Here is a 13,622-nt window from a genome sequence, read left to right as displayed (position 1 = left end):
ATATTATGACAAATCAGGTCGCTTTATCTGCCTCAAGGCTATATTAGCTGGACAACCCATTACTCTAATGAATGTTTATATCCCTCCTATTTAGTTGTGACGATGTTATGGATGAATCATGAGGCGGTGGATCCATTTGCAACAGCTTTATTCTCTCAGACAACGTTAACAGGCAAGGGTCAACAACAGCAGACTGGTGTGGTGAAGGCAAATCCAAACGAATAGTAAAAGTCCAGGCAAAGGGTCGGGGCCGGCGGCGTTCAAAGGGAGTAATCCGTGGGAGTAGCGAGGGTCGACAAAAGGCAGGCAGCAAAGGTTCACACACAGTATAAACAGTCCGGTTGGCAACGTGAAAACAGTCCGAGAAGAAAACGCTCAGGATTGACAGCATAACTAATCAAAACTTCGCAAAGAGCCAGCCAGCGCGGCGCGCTAAAAATGGCCGCCAAGGGGAAGTGAACCGGGGGGACCCGGAACCGGAAGTGACGCGCCCCAGGCACGGGATCGTGGGAAATGCAGTCTTAGAACTCAGGTGAGGGTTCCCGCTGGTGCGGGATAGGGGGAGCCACAGAGACCGCGTTCGTGACAGAGCCCCCCCCCCTGCGAGTGCCTCCTGGCACGAGGAGGCGGCCGACGCCGGGGTCTACCCCTTCCACGGGGTGCTGGTCGATCTGGGTGAGATGAGTGGAAGTCGGTGGTGAGGGAGGGATCCAAGATGTCCTCAGCGGGCACCCAGGACCTCTCCTCGGGGCCATAGCCCTCCCAGTCGACCAGGTACTGGAGACGACCGCTCCGGCGTCGGGAGTCCAGAATGGCGTTGACTCGGTAGGCCTCCTCGCCGTCGATGATCAGGGGGGGTGGTCCCTGCGGTGCGGTCTCGTCTAGGATCTCCTCCCCTCCGGGGGCGACCAGCGGGCTTTAACAGAGAGACATGGAATGTGGGTGAGATACGGTATTCTGCAGGCAAATCGAGTCTGAATGATACTGGTGTAATTTGGCGAATGATTTTAAATGGACCCACGTACCTGGGGCTAAGCTTTCTGCAGGGCAGTCGTAGGCGCAGGTCCCGGGTTGATAGCCAGACCCACTGACCAGGCTCGTAGGAGGGGTTGGGTCGGCGTCTGCGGTCCGCCTGGGCCTGGGTGCGTCGGACGGCTCTCTGTAGGTGAACATGGGCTCGGTTCCACGTCTCCTCGCTTTGTTGGAACCAGGAGTTGACCGCAGGCAAGTCTGAGGGCTCCCCGGACCAGGGGAACATGGGGGGTTGGTAACCTAGGATACATTGAAATGGTGTTAGGTTTGTGGAGGGCTTACGGATCGAGTTCTGGGCGTACTCTGCCCAGAGGAGGAAACGACTCCAGTCCTCTTGATGGTCTTGACAGTATGAACGTAGGAAGCGGGTCAACTCCTGGTTCAATCTTTCCACCTGCCCGTTGGCCTCTGGGTGGTATCCAGACGTAAGGCTGATGTTGACGCCGAGTAAACGAAAGAAGCTGGACCAGAGGCGGGAGGTGAACTGGGGACCGCGATCCGACACAATATCCTCTGGTAGGCCGTAGAACCTAAACACAGAATTGCACAGTGCTTCAGCCGTCTCCATGGCGGTGGGTAACTTGGGAAGGGGAATGAAGCGACAACCCTTGGAGAATCTGTCGATCACTGATAATATGGTGGTGTTGCCGTGGGAGGAAGGAAGGTCAGTGACAAAGTCCACGGCAATGTGGGACCATGGGCGCTTAGGTACCGGCAAGGGCTGTAGCAGACCGGCAGGTAGTTGCCGGGGTGTCTTAGAGGTGTTACAGACAGTACAGTTCTTAACGTAGGTGATAGTGTCGGATCGTAGGGATGGCCACCAAAATCGATTGTGCAAGAGCTGGACGGTGGCCTCGATACCCGGGTGACCAGAACTGGGGATGGAATGGACCTCGGAGAGAACTCGGGTGCGAAGATCACGGGGTACATAGGTGAGATGATTAGGGCAATCAGCTGGCGGAGGGTCCTGGGCCTGCCCCTCTGTGATCTCCGTCATGATATCCCAGGTGACGGGAGCTATGATGACCGATGCGGGTAGAATGGTCTCAGATGGCGGGATAGTTTGATCAGGCTCATGTACACGGGAGAGGGCGTCAGCCTTGGTGTTCTGGGTGCCTGGGCGATAGGTTATTTCGAAATTGAAGCGAGTGAAGTACAGCGACCACCTGGCTTGGCGATGATTGAGGACCTTGGCAGAACGAAGATATTCCAGGTTCTTGTGATCGGTGAGAATGGTGAATGGGTGTTGTGCCCCCTCGAGCCAGTGCCGCCATTCTTGAAGAGCAAGTTTGATGGCAAGCAGCTCCCGGTTGCCCACATCGTAGTTTCTTTCCGCTGGGCTGAGCTTGTGAGAGAAGAATGCACAGGGATATGTCTTGGGAGGCTGACCCTGCTTCTGTGAGAGAACGGCCCCTACGCCCGTGCTGGAGGCGTCCACCTCGACAAGGAAGGGTAGTCGGGGGTCAGGATGCCGAAGTATTGGTGCCGTGGTGAATCTCTGTCGGAGATCATGGAAGGCCTGCGTGGCGCTGGGTGACCAGGTGAGTCGAGCGTTGCCCTTCTTGATCATGGATGTGAGGGGTGCGGCGACTGTACTGAAGTTGCGTATAAACCGGCGGAAGAAATTGGAAAAACCCCAGGAAACGTTGGAGCTCCTTAAGTGTCTTAGGACGGGGCCAGTTGCGCACAGCGTTCACCTTGTTGTCGTCCATGGCGACGCCCTCAGGACTGATGACATAACCCAAGAAGGCGATGCTTTCCTGATGAAATTGACACTTCTCCTCCTTGGCGTATAACTGATGTTCAATGAGTCGCTGGAGGACTGACCTGACGTGTTGGACGTGTTCAGCATAGGAATTTGAAAAAATGAGAATGTCGTCGATGTAAACTATGACCCAGCGGTTGAGCATGTCCCGAAATACCTCATTGACGAAGGCTTGAAAATACGACGGACTATTGGCCAGGCCGAAGGGCATAACGAGGTATTCGTAGTGGCCTGAGGTGGTGGAGAAGGCCGTCTTCCACTCGTCCCCCTCTCGGATGCGGATAAGGTTGTAGGCGGAGCGAAGGTCCAGCTTGGTGTAAATCCTCGCTGATCGTAGCTGTTCCAAGGCCGGGGGAACGAGTGGGAGTGGGTACCTGTACTTGATGGTTAATTCATTGAGTGCGCGATAGTCAATGCAGGGTCGCAGCCCCCCATCCTTCTTCTTCACGAAGAAAAACCCGGCCGAAGCAGGAGAAGTGGATGGTCAGATAAATCCCTTAGTGAGTTCCTCCTCGATGTATTTCTCCATGGCTTCGGATTCGGGTTGTGAGAGTGGGAAGATACGTCCACGAGGCGGAGCGGCCCCGGGTACGAGGTCAATAGCACAGTCCCCTGGTCGATGCGGCGGTAACTGGGTGGCTTTGATTGTGCTGAAGGCCTCAAGCAGATCCTGGTATTCGGTGGGTACGGGGTTGCTGGGAGGAGTTGTCGAGGATGAAAGGGATACTTCTGGCCTGGTGACGAAACAGTGCTGTTGGCAGTAAGGTGACCAGTGAGTTATGATGCCTCCTGCCCAGGAGATGGTGGGTTCATGTTGGTTTAGCCAGGGGTAACCCAGGATGAGTGGTGACTGAGGGGATGAGATGATGAAAAACCTGATAGTCTCCTGATGGCAGGATCCAATGCGGAGGGTGAGGTCATTGGTGGTGTGGTCGATGCGGCCTGATCCTAACGGTCGCCCGTCGAGGGCTGCCACTGCCACGGGAGAAGCACAAGAGAGTATGGGTAAATGGTTAGAAGCTACAAAGTCTCTGTCAATGAAATTACCGGCAGCGCCGGAATCCACCAAAGCTGTGGTCTTAATAGGAGCCCCCTCTGCCCAGAGCAGTACAGGAATTTCACAACGGTTCAGACAGGACTTATTGGGACTCACCGAGGTGGGAGATCGAGGCGGTCGAGTCGGGCAGGTGGCCCGGATGTGTCCTGCCAGTCCGCAGTATAGGCAGAGATTGTTGCGAAGCCGTCTCTCCCTCTCCTCGATGGTGAGCTTGGTGGCACCCAGCTGCATGGGTTCGGGGGTCGTAGCGGTTGAGGTTTGCTGAGCGGGCATGGTGATCGGAGGTCGGTTGGGCTTACGGGAGCGCATGACGCCGTCGATTCGAATGGATAGGTCTATGTACTGGCTCAGGGTGAGACCCTCGTCCCGGCAGGCTAGCTCCACTTGCAGGTCCTGATTTAATCCCTTTCGATAGTGGAGCTTGAGGGGTCCATCGTTCCAACCACTCTGGGCCGCGAGTGTACGGAACTCCAGCGCGTATTCAGCAGCGGGGCGGCGGCCCTGTTTTAATGCGACGATCTGCGCGCCCGCCTCGCTGCTCTCAGGGCTCGGCTGGAATACCTCCTTGAAGCTCTGAAGAAAGGTTGCAAATGTGGGGTAGGTGGATTGCCCCAAGTTCCAGACAGCGGTGGCCCAGTCCAGCGCCTTCCCGGTGAGGAGAGAGCACACGAAAGCAATCTTGCTCTCGTCCGTGGCGTACAGATGTGGTTGCTGGTTAACAAACAGAGTGCATTGTAAGAGAAAACCTTTGCATTTAGCGGCCGTACCGTCAAACTTCTCCGGGAAGGCTAGTCGTGGGCTGGCGATGACTGACTGGGCTCCTGGCGGTGGAACGGGTGGAGGTGGTGTAGCGGGGGGGGCTAGCGACCTGCAGTCCCTGAAGCGCCTGAACGAGCTGTTCGGTTAAAGCAGTCAGACGATCCAGTTGTTGCTGGTGCTGCGTCAGAAGCGAGGCTTGGGCGGATACCTCCGTGGCAATCTGACTCACTGTCGCTGGATCCGAAGGTGGCGAAGTTTTCTGTGACGATGTTATGGATGAATCATGAGGCGGTGGATCCATTTGCAACAGCTTTATTCTCTCAGACAACGTTAACAGGCAAGGGTCAACAACAGCAGACTGGTGTGGTGAAGGCAAATCCAAACGAATAGTAAAAGTCCAGGCAAAGGGTCGGGGCCGGCGGCGTTCAAAGGGAGTAATCCGTGGGAGTAGCGAGGGTCGACAAAAGGCAGGCAGCAAAGGTTCACACACAGTATAAACAGTCCGGTTGGCAACGTGAAAACAGTCCGAGAAGAAAATGCTCAGGATTGACAGCATAACTAATCAAAACTTCGCAAAGAGCCAGCCAGCGCGGCGCGCTAAAAATGGCCGCCAAGGGGAAGTGAACCGGGGGACCCGGAACCGGAAGTGACGCGCCCCAGGCACGGGATCGTGGGAAATGCAGTCTTAGAACTCAGGTGAGGGTTCCCGCTGGTGCGGGATAGGGGGAGCCACAGAGACCGCGTTCGTGACATTAGTCTAATGAGCTAATTACACATGTTTTTTTGAAATTTGCTGAATGGCAATTTGAACATAGTGTAATTGCTGGAGACTAGATAAATCCTTATCATCTAATGATAAACCTTCTAGCAGAGTGAGACATATGAAGAGCTGGGTCTTGTGGATGTTTGGCGAGCTCTACACCCCAGAGATAGAGAATACACCTTTTTTTTGAGTTCACAAAACAGGCAGTAGGAGAGATTACTTTTTTCCTCCTAAAACTTCACTTCAAAATGTAGTAGATTGTAAAACTGGAAATATTGTGATTTCTGACCATGCTGCTGTTTTTCTTGAATTAGGCTTATCTAATCAAATTTATTATCCAACACCCTGGAAATGTAATTCATGGCTTGTACACAATCCAAATTTTAAATCTTATCTTAAGGAGCAAATTAAGCTATTTCTTATTAACAATAAAACCCCAGATGTTTCCCCCAATTTACTTGGGATACCGCTAAAGCATACATTAGGGGACTAATCATCTCTTATGTATCAAATCAAAAAAGAAGGACCTGGCAGATCAGAGAAGGCTTGAAATAATTCTTCATGATCTCCAAATGAAATACAATACTAGCCCCTCAGATGCTTTGTTGGCTGAGATCAAAACTGTACAAACTTCTTTAGGAGCAATTCTCACCAACAAAGCTGAAAAATCTCTATTCTTTGCTAGACAGCAGATGTATGAATTTGCCAGTAAACCAAATAAATACCTGGCCAACTTATTGCGTTGTCGATCCTATGCACGTCATCTCTAGCATTAGATATAAAGAAGGCAACTGTCATCATGATAATAAAATAATGAATAAGATTTTTAGGGCATTTTACAAGAGGCTTTACTCTTCTCACTCAGATCTCACTTCAGTTGACAATATGAATAAATTCCTTGCAAAACTAAATATTCCGAAATTAGCTGAAGAGCTAAGACAGATGCTACACAAACCAACGGAACTTAGTGAAATTCTAAATTGCATTAATAGTCTCCCTAAAGGAAAAACGCCAGGACCCGATGGGTTTACAGTGGAATTCGTTCAAAAATTCAAAGAGCTGTTTGCACATCTAATGCATGAGATGATACAATATTCATATAATTCTAGTGAATTCCCTAGCTCTATGTTAGAGGTCAATATTTGTGTTTTTGTGAAAAAGGGCAAATGTCCTGAGGAATGCGGGTCCTACCGCCCTATCTCCCTACTTAACATGGATACCAAAATATTAGCGAAAATATTAGCCATCCGACTTGAATCAACACTTCCCCACGATAATTAACAGTGACCAGACAGGCTTCGTTAAAGGTAGATCATCAGCTCATAATGTCAGAAGACTTCTTAATATAATTCAACATTCAAATCAGTGTGCAAAAAAAGGTTTACTTATCTCCTTAGAGGCAGAGAAAGCCTTCGACAGGGTCGAATGGCCATATTTATTTTCTGTTCTTTCCAAATTTAATTTTAGGAGACTCGTTTATTAAATGGGTTAAAATTTTATACTCTCTTCCTACAGCAAATGTCATTACTAACGGTCTCAAATCCTCCAAGTTTTCCTCTATCACGTGGCACCAGACAAGGATGCCCAATGTCACCGCTTCTGTTTGCATTGGCCATTGAGCCACTAGCAGTGGCCATTAGACATGACCCCCTTATTGAGGGGAAAACATTTTTCCTCCAGGGATGAATGATGGGCTGATACATTGGAAGGAAAAAGGGATTTGTGTCATAGGAGATGTAGTGGAAAATAAACAGCTAATGACCTTTGAGCAAATTATTGTAAATACAACCTCAGTAAAAAACATTTCTTCACATACTATCAGAGACATAGTTTTGTTACTAAAAGTCTTAAGATGCACTCAAGTGGCTTCGGTGAATCCCCACTGAGATGTGAGATGCCCTCTTATCTTGCCAACAATTCTGCCTGGGAAATACAGTTTAAAATTGTTCACCGGCTGCATGTGACTCCAGCCCAAAGGCATAACATAAACCCTAAACTTTCTAATCTCTATATTAAATGTAAAGGATCGGAGGGAACTCTTATTCATTGTTTTTGGAATTGTATGAAGATCCAACAATTCTGGAAGGGCGTCCTAAAGGAACTTGAGAATATATAAAAGCATGTTTACTAGACATAAGTCAGGAATTTCCCTTCGAATTCCAAGGGATTTGCCTTCTCCATATTCTCTTGTACTGTGCTCGCAAATGCATACTTGTATGTTGGATATCAGATCAAACACCGTCAATTATTCAGCAGATAAACACAGCTAAAAATCGAATTCCTTTTCTACCGCATTTCTATAAGGTATGGGACCCTTTTCTCATTTATCTGGGGGTGAGAGAAACACGATTTTTAACTTTGGGAATCCAGAATTTAGCGTGGAAATGTTGCAAGGCTACCTTATTGTACTGTTTCTTTTTTATGGCTATACTGATTTCTGTTTTTATAATGATATAATTAGTCTTATTCATTTCTCTGTGTTTTTTTTTTCCTTCTGGTAATAACCTATGTTTATATTTATAGTACTTGTTTATTTTTCTTGTTAAACATACAGATTATATGGATGTTTTGGTTTTGCAAAAACCCTGTTTATATCAAAACCAACAATAAAATAATGTAATTATAAAATAAAATAATTATAATAATAATAAATTAATTAATTAATTAGTAGGCTATAAAAAATGTAAAATAATTTTGAGAAGTTATTTGAATTTGAATAAATATTTTTAATTTAAAATTACTTAAAATATTACTTAAAAATATTATTTTTAATAAAATTACAAATAATTGAAAAGAAATCCTGGGTATTGCAGAAATTCTAGGTACTTAATAAAATTACTCAAAAATTACTGTAATCAGCGTTCCCACTCTTTCATGAACACCAGATTCAAGGACTTTTTAAAGCACCATTTATTTTATATCAAGCACCTATCAAATTCACACGCCAACATATGTAGCGTCATGAAAGACCTCTTACAGTACTTAACATTTTACTTACACTTAACATTTACATTAAAAGTTTCAGAGTAACAACTTGACTTGTGATACATTACTCACCTCTCCAAAAACACGTTGTAAGCACGTTAGAAACCTTTGAAGCTCCCCTCAGCGCAAGCACAAATATGCCGATAGGGTCATTTGCACTGATGCTCTTAAATATTTTTTCATAGTCAAACGCAGTCGTTTTCAGTCAAAAATGCACTGCTTCTCCATAGGTTCATGCAGGGCTGCATGCTAAGATTTTTTTTCTCACGCTTCCCCATCTCCACCCCAATCATTAACGCTGTTTCATTTAGTCTTTGACTGTGAGTATAGGACAATTTTTGAAATAGCACCATTCTACTAAACAAAATTTATTTCTAATTTTTTCAAGCACTTTCAAGGACCTATATTTGTTTTCAAGTACTTTCCAGGCCTTTAATCCATGTGTCTGATATTTAAGCACTTTCAAGAAGCGTGAGAACCCTGTAAACAATAGTAAAATAGCACTGATTATTTGCAGTGATTAGCAAGGTCCACATAGCATTTCTGCAGGAGACGCACTTAACGGAGGTTGAGTATGCTAAATTGAAGCGTGACTGGGTGGGGCAAGTGTATAGATTGTCATTCACTAGTAAGAGCAGGGGAGTTGCTATTCTTGTAAATAAACGTGTACCTTTATCAAATGTAAATACATATTATGACAAATCAGGTCGCTTTATCTGCCTCAAGGCTATATTAGCTGGACAACCCATTACTCTAATGAATGTTTATATCCCTCCTATTTAGTCTAATGAGCTAATTACACCTGTTTTTTCGAAATTTGCTGAATGGCAATTTGAACATAGTGTAATTGCTGGAGACTAGATAAATCCTTATCATCTAATGATAAACCTTCTAGCAGAGTGAGACATATGAAGAGCTGGGTCTTGTGGATGTTTGGCGAGCTCTACACCCCAGAGATAGAGAATACACCTTTTTTTTGAGTTCACAAAACAGGCAGTAGGAGAGATTACTTTTTTCCTCCTAAAACTTCACTTCAAAATGTAGTAGATTGTAAAACTGGAAATATTGTGATTTCTGACCATGCTGCTGTTTTTCTTGAATTAGGCTTATCTAATCAAATTTATTATCCAACACCCTGGAAATGTAATTCATGGCTTGTACACAATCCAAATTTTAAATCTTATCTTAAGGAGCAAATTAAGCTATTTCTTATTAACAATAAAACCCCAGATGTTTCCCCCAATTTACTTGGGATACCGCTAAAGCATACATTAGGGGACTAATCATCTCTTATGTATCAAATCAAAAAAGAAGGACCTGGCAGATCAGAGAAGGCTTGAAATAATTCTTCATGATCTCCAAATGAAATACAATACTAGCCCCTCAGATGCTTTGTTGGCTGAGATCAAAACTGTACAAACTTCTTTAGGAGCAATTCTCACCAACAAAGCTGAAAAATCTCTATTCTTTGCTAGACAGCAGATGTATGAATTTGCCAGTAAACCAAATAAATACCTGGCCAACTTATTGCGTCGTCGATCCTATGCACATGTCATCTCTAGCATTAGATATAAAGAAGGCAACTGTCATCATGATAATAAAATAATGAATAAGATTTTTAGGACATTTTACAAGAGGCTTTACTCTTCTCACTCAGATCTCACTTCAGTTGACAATATGAATAAATTCCTTGCAAAACTAAATATTCCGAAATTAGCTGAAGAGCTAAGACAGATGCTACACAAACCAATGGAACTTAGTGAAATTCTAAATTGCATTAATAGTCTCCCTAAAGGAAAAACGCCAGGACCCGATGGGTTTACAGTGGAATTCGTTCAAAAATTCAAAGAGCTGTTTGCACATCTAATGCATGAGATGATACAATATTCATATAATTCTAGTGAATTCCCTAGCTCTATGTTAGAGGTCAATATTTGTGTTTTTGTAAAAAAAGGGCAAATGTCCTGAGGAATGCGGGTCCTACCGCCCTATCTCCCTACTTAACATGGATACCAAAATCTTAGCGAAAATATTAGCCATCCGACTTGAATCAACACTTCCCCACGATAATTAACAGTGACCAGACAGGCTTTGTTAAAGGTAGATCATCAGCTCATAATGTCAGAAGACTTCTTAATATAATTCAACATTCAAATCAGTGTGCAAAAAAAGGTTTACTTATCTCCTTAGAGGCAGAGAAAGCCTTCGACAGGGTCGAAAGGCCATATTTATTTTCTGTTCTTTCCAAATTTAATTTTAGGAGACTCATTTATTAAATGGGTTAAAATTTTATACTCTCTTCCTACAGCAAATGTCATTACTAACGGTCTCAAATCCTCCAAGTTTTCCTCTATCACGTGGCACCAGACAAGGATGCCCAATGTCACCGCTTCTGTTTGCATTGGCCATTGAGCCACTAGCAGTGGCCATTAGACATGACCCCCTTATTGAGGGGAAAACATTTTTCCTCCAGGGATGAATGATGGGCTGATACATTGGAAGGAAAAAGGGATTTGTGTCATAGGAGATGTAGTGGAAAATAAACAGCTAATGACCTTTGAGCAAATTATTGTAAATACAACCTCAGTAAAAAACATTTCTTCACATACTATCAGAGACATAGTTTTGTTACTAAAAGTCTTAAGATGCACTCAAGTGGCTTCGGTGAATCCCCACTGAGATGTGAGATGCCCTCTTATCTTGCCAACAATTCTGCCTGGGAAATACAGTTTAAAATTGTTCACCGGCTGCATGTGACTCCAGCCCAAAGGCATAACATAAACCCTAAACTTTCTAATCTCTATATTAAATGTAAAGGATCGGAGGGAACTCTTATTCATTGTTTTTGGAATTGTATGAAGATCCAACAATTCTGGAAGGGCGTCCTAAAGGAACTTGAGAATATATAAAAGCATGTTTACTAGACATAAGTCAGGAATTTCCCTTCGAATTCCAAGGGATTTGCCTTCTCCATATTCTCTTGTACTGTGCTCGCAAATGCATACTTGTATGTTGGATATCAGATCAAACACCGTCAATTATTCAGCAGATAAACACAGCTAAAAATCGAATTCCTTTTCTACCGCATTTCTATAAGGTATGGGACCCTTTTCTCATTTATCTGGGGGTGAGAGAAACACGATTTTTAACTTTGGGAATCCAGAATTTAGCGTGGAAATGTTGCAAGGCTACCTTATTGTACTGTTTCTTTTTTATGGCTATACTGATTTCTGTTTTTATAATGATATAATTAGTCTTATTCATTTCTCTGTGTTTTTTTTTTTCTTCTGGTAATAACCTATGTTTGTATTTATAGTACTTGTTTATTTTTCTTGTTAAACATACAGATTATATGGATGTTTTGGTTTTGCAAAAACCCTGTTTATATCAAAACCAACAATAAAATAATGTAATTATAAAATAAAATAATTATAATAATAATAAATTAATTAATTAATTAGTAGGCTATAAAAAATGTAAAATAATTTTGAGAAGTTATTTGAATTTGAATAAATATTTTTAATTTAAAATTACTTAAAATATTACTTAAAAATATTATTTTTAATAAAATTACAAATAATTGAAAAGAAATCCTGGGTATTGCAGAAATTCTAGGTACTTAATAAAATTACTCAAAAATTACTGTAATCAGCGTTCCCACTCTTTCATGAACACCAGATTCAAGGACTTTTTAAAGCACCATTTATTTTATATCAAGCACCTATCAAATTCACACGCCAACATTTTACTTACACTTAACATTTACATTAAAAGTTTCAGAGTAACAACTTGACTTGTGATACATTACTCACCTCTCCAAAAACACGTTGTAAGCACGTTAGAAACCTTTGAAGCTCCCCTCAGCGCAAGCACAAATATTCCGATAGGGTCATTTGCACTGATGCTCTTAAATATTTTTTCATAGTCACACGCAGTAGTTTTCAGTCAAAAATGCACTGCATCTCCATAGGTTCATGCAGGGCTGCATGCTAAGATTTTTTTTCTCACGCTTCCCCATCTCCACCCCAATCATTAACGCTGTTTCATTTAGTCTTTGACTGTGCGTATAGGACAATTTTTGAAATAGCACCATTCTACTAAACAAAATTTATTTCTAATTTTTTCAAGCACTTTCAAGGACCTATATTTGTTTTCAAGTACTTTCCAGGCCTTTAATCCATGTGTCTGATATTAAAGTACTTTCAAGAAGCGTGAGAACCCTGTAAACAATAGTAAAACAGCACTGATTATTTGCAGTGATTAGCAATCGCACTCTCTGATCCGTTTATACAGGGATAATTGTCCCGGATGTTTATGAGACTTTTTTCTCTTCCCCTCTCTTTTCCTGAGGGTAAGAAAGCACCATTAACATGGAGACAGAATTGATGAGCAATCAAAGGGGGCAAAAAGTGTCAACAAGGCTCATGGGTACAAAATCGACCTTTTTCTTGCTCAAAATGCCTCCAAAATCCATTATCTCCCTTCTGTCCATTAACTCAGTCCACACTTCTTGTGCCTTTTCTAATCGAGGCTCTCAGTGAGATCAAATCTGTTCCTTTATTCTGTTACTGGCAGTCGCATTCGGGTTAATCGACTGTATAATTATAGTGGAAAATGCACACGCTAACTTGCATTACAGAAACCTGGATCACAACTGGAAAAATGCTGTCTGGATTTGATCTAATTTTCAATTAAGTCACATCATTAGACAAACATAATCTGCTTAAACACGCATCACACAGATTATGATATGTTTCCATTCAAAGTATGTGAATCCTTGAGCTAAAGACTTCCAAAAGTTAACATGGAAAATCACTTTTGAGTTCTCTACAGGGTTATTATTAGTAACCAAACTGAAACTAAAACCATCAAAAAGCATGTTTGTTGCTTAAAATAAAAAATAGAAATGTTGCCCTGGCAACTTGCTGAAATAAAACAAGCTTAAGTATTAATATAACAAACTAAATAAACAAATAAATAAAAATAAATAAATACTAAATAGACATTTAATTTAAAAAATAAATACAAAAACACATAGTAAACTAATAAAACAATTAAATGCTAAAATATTAAAAATAATAAATATAAAAATAAATATTAAAGTAAAATATAACAATAAAATTAATTGAAAATATATTATATAATTTAAACTATAATGGTTTATTATTCTCAAATAACACTAGTTTGTTATAGAGGCATGACCTGATGTGAACTAAACAGATCTCAGAACATCTAAGATTAATAACTTATGACTTGCGTTA

General features: G+C 42.8%; 1 protein-coding gene across 2 annotated transcripts in view; it reads right to left on the bottom strand.

Annotated features, from left to right (window-relative positions):
• trpn1 (transient receptor potential cation channel, subfamily N, member 1) overlaps positions 1 to 13,622 on the bottom strand; it is an 80,660-nt gene that overhangs the window by 48,667 nt on the left and 18,371 nt on the right. The gene's annotated exons all lie outside the window — the stretch shown is intronic.

Source organism: Labeo rohita, chromosome 19 (assembly GCF_022985175.1).
Source record: "Labeo rohita strain BAU-BD-2019 chromosome 19, IGBB_LRoh.1.0, whole genome shotgun sequence".
Lineage (NCBI taxonomy): Eukaryota > Metazoa > Chordata > Actinopteri > Cypriniformes > Cyprinidae > Labeo > Labeo rohita.
Note: the sequence above shows the minus strand (reverse complement) of the source record. Positions and strands in the feature narration are given on the sequence as shown.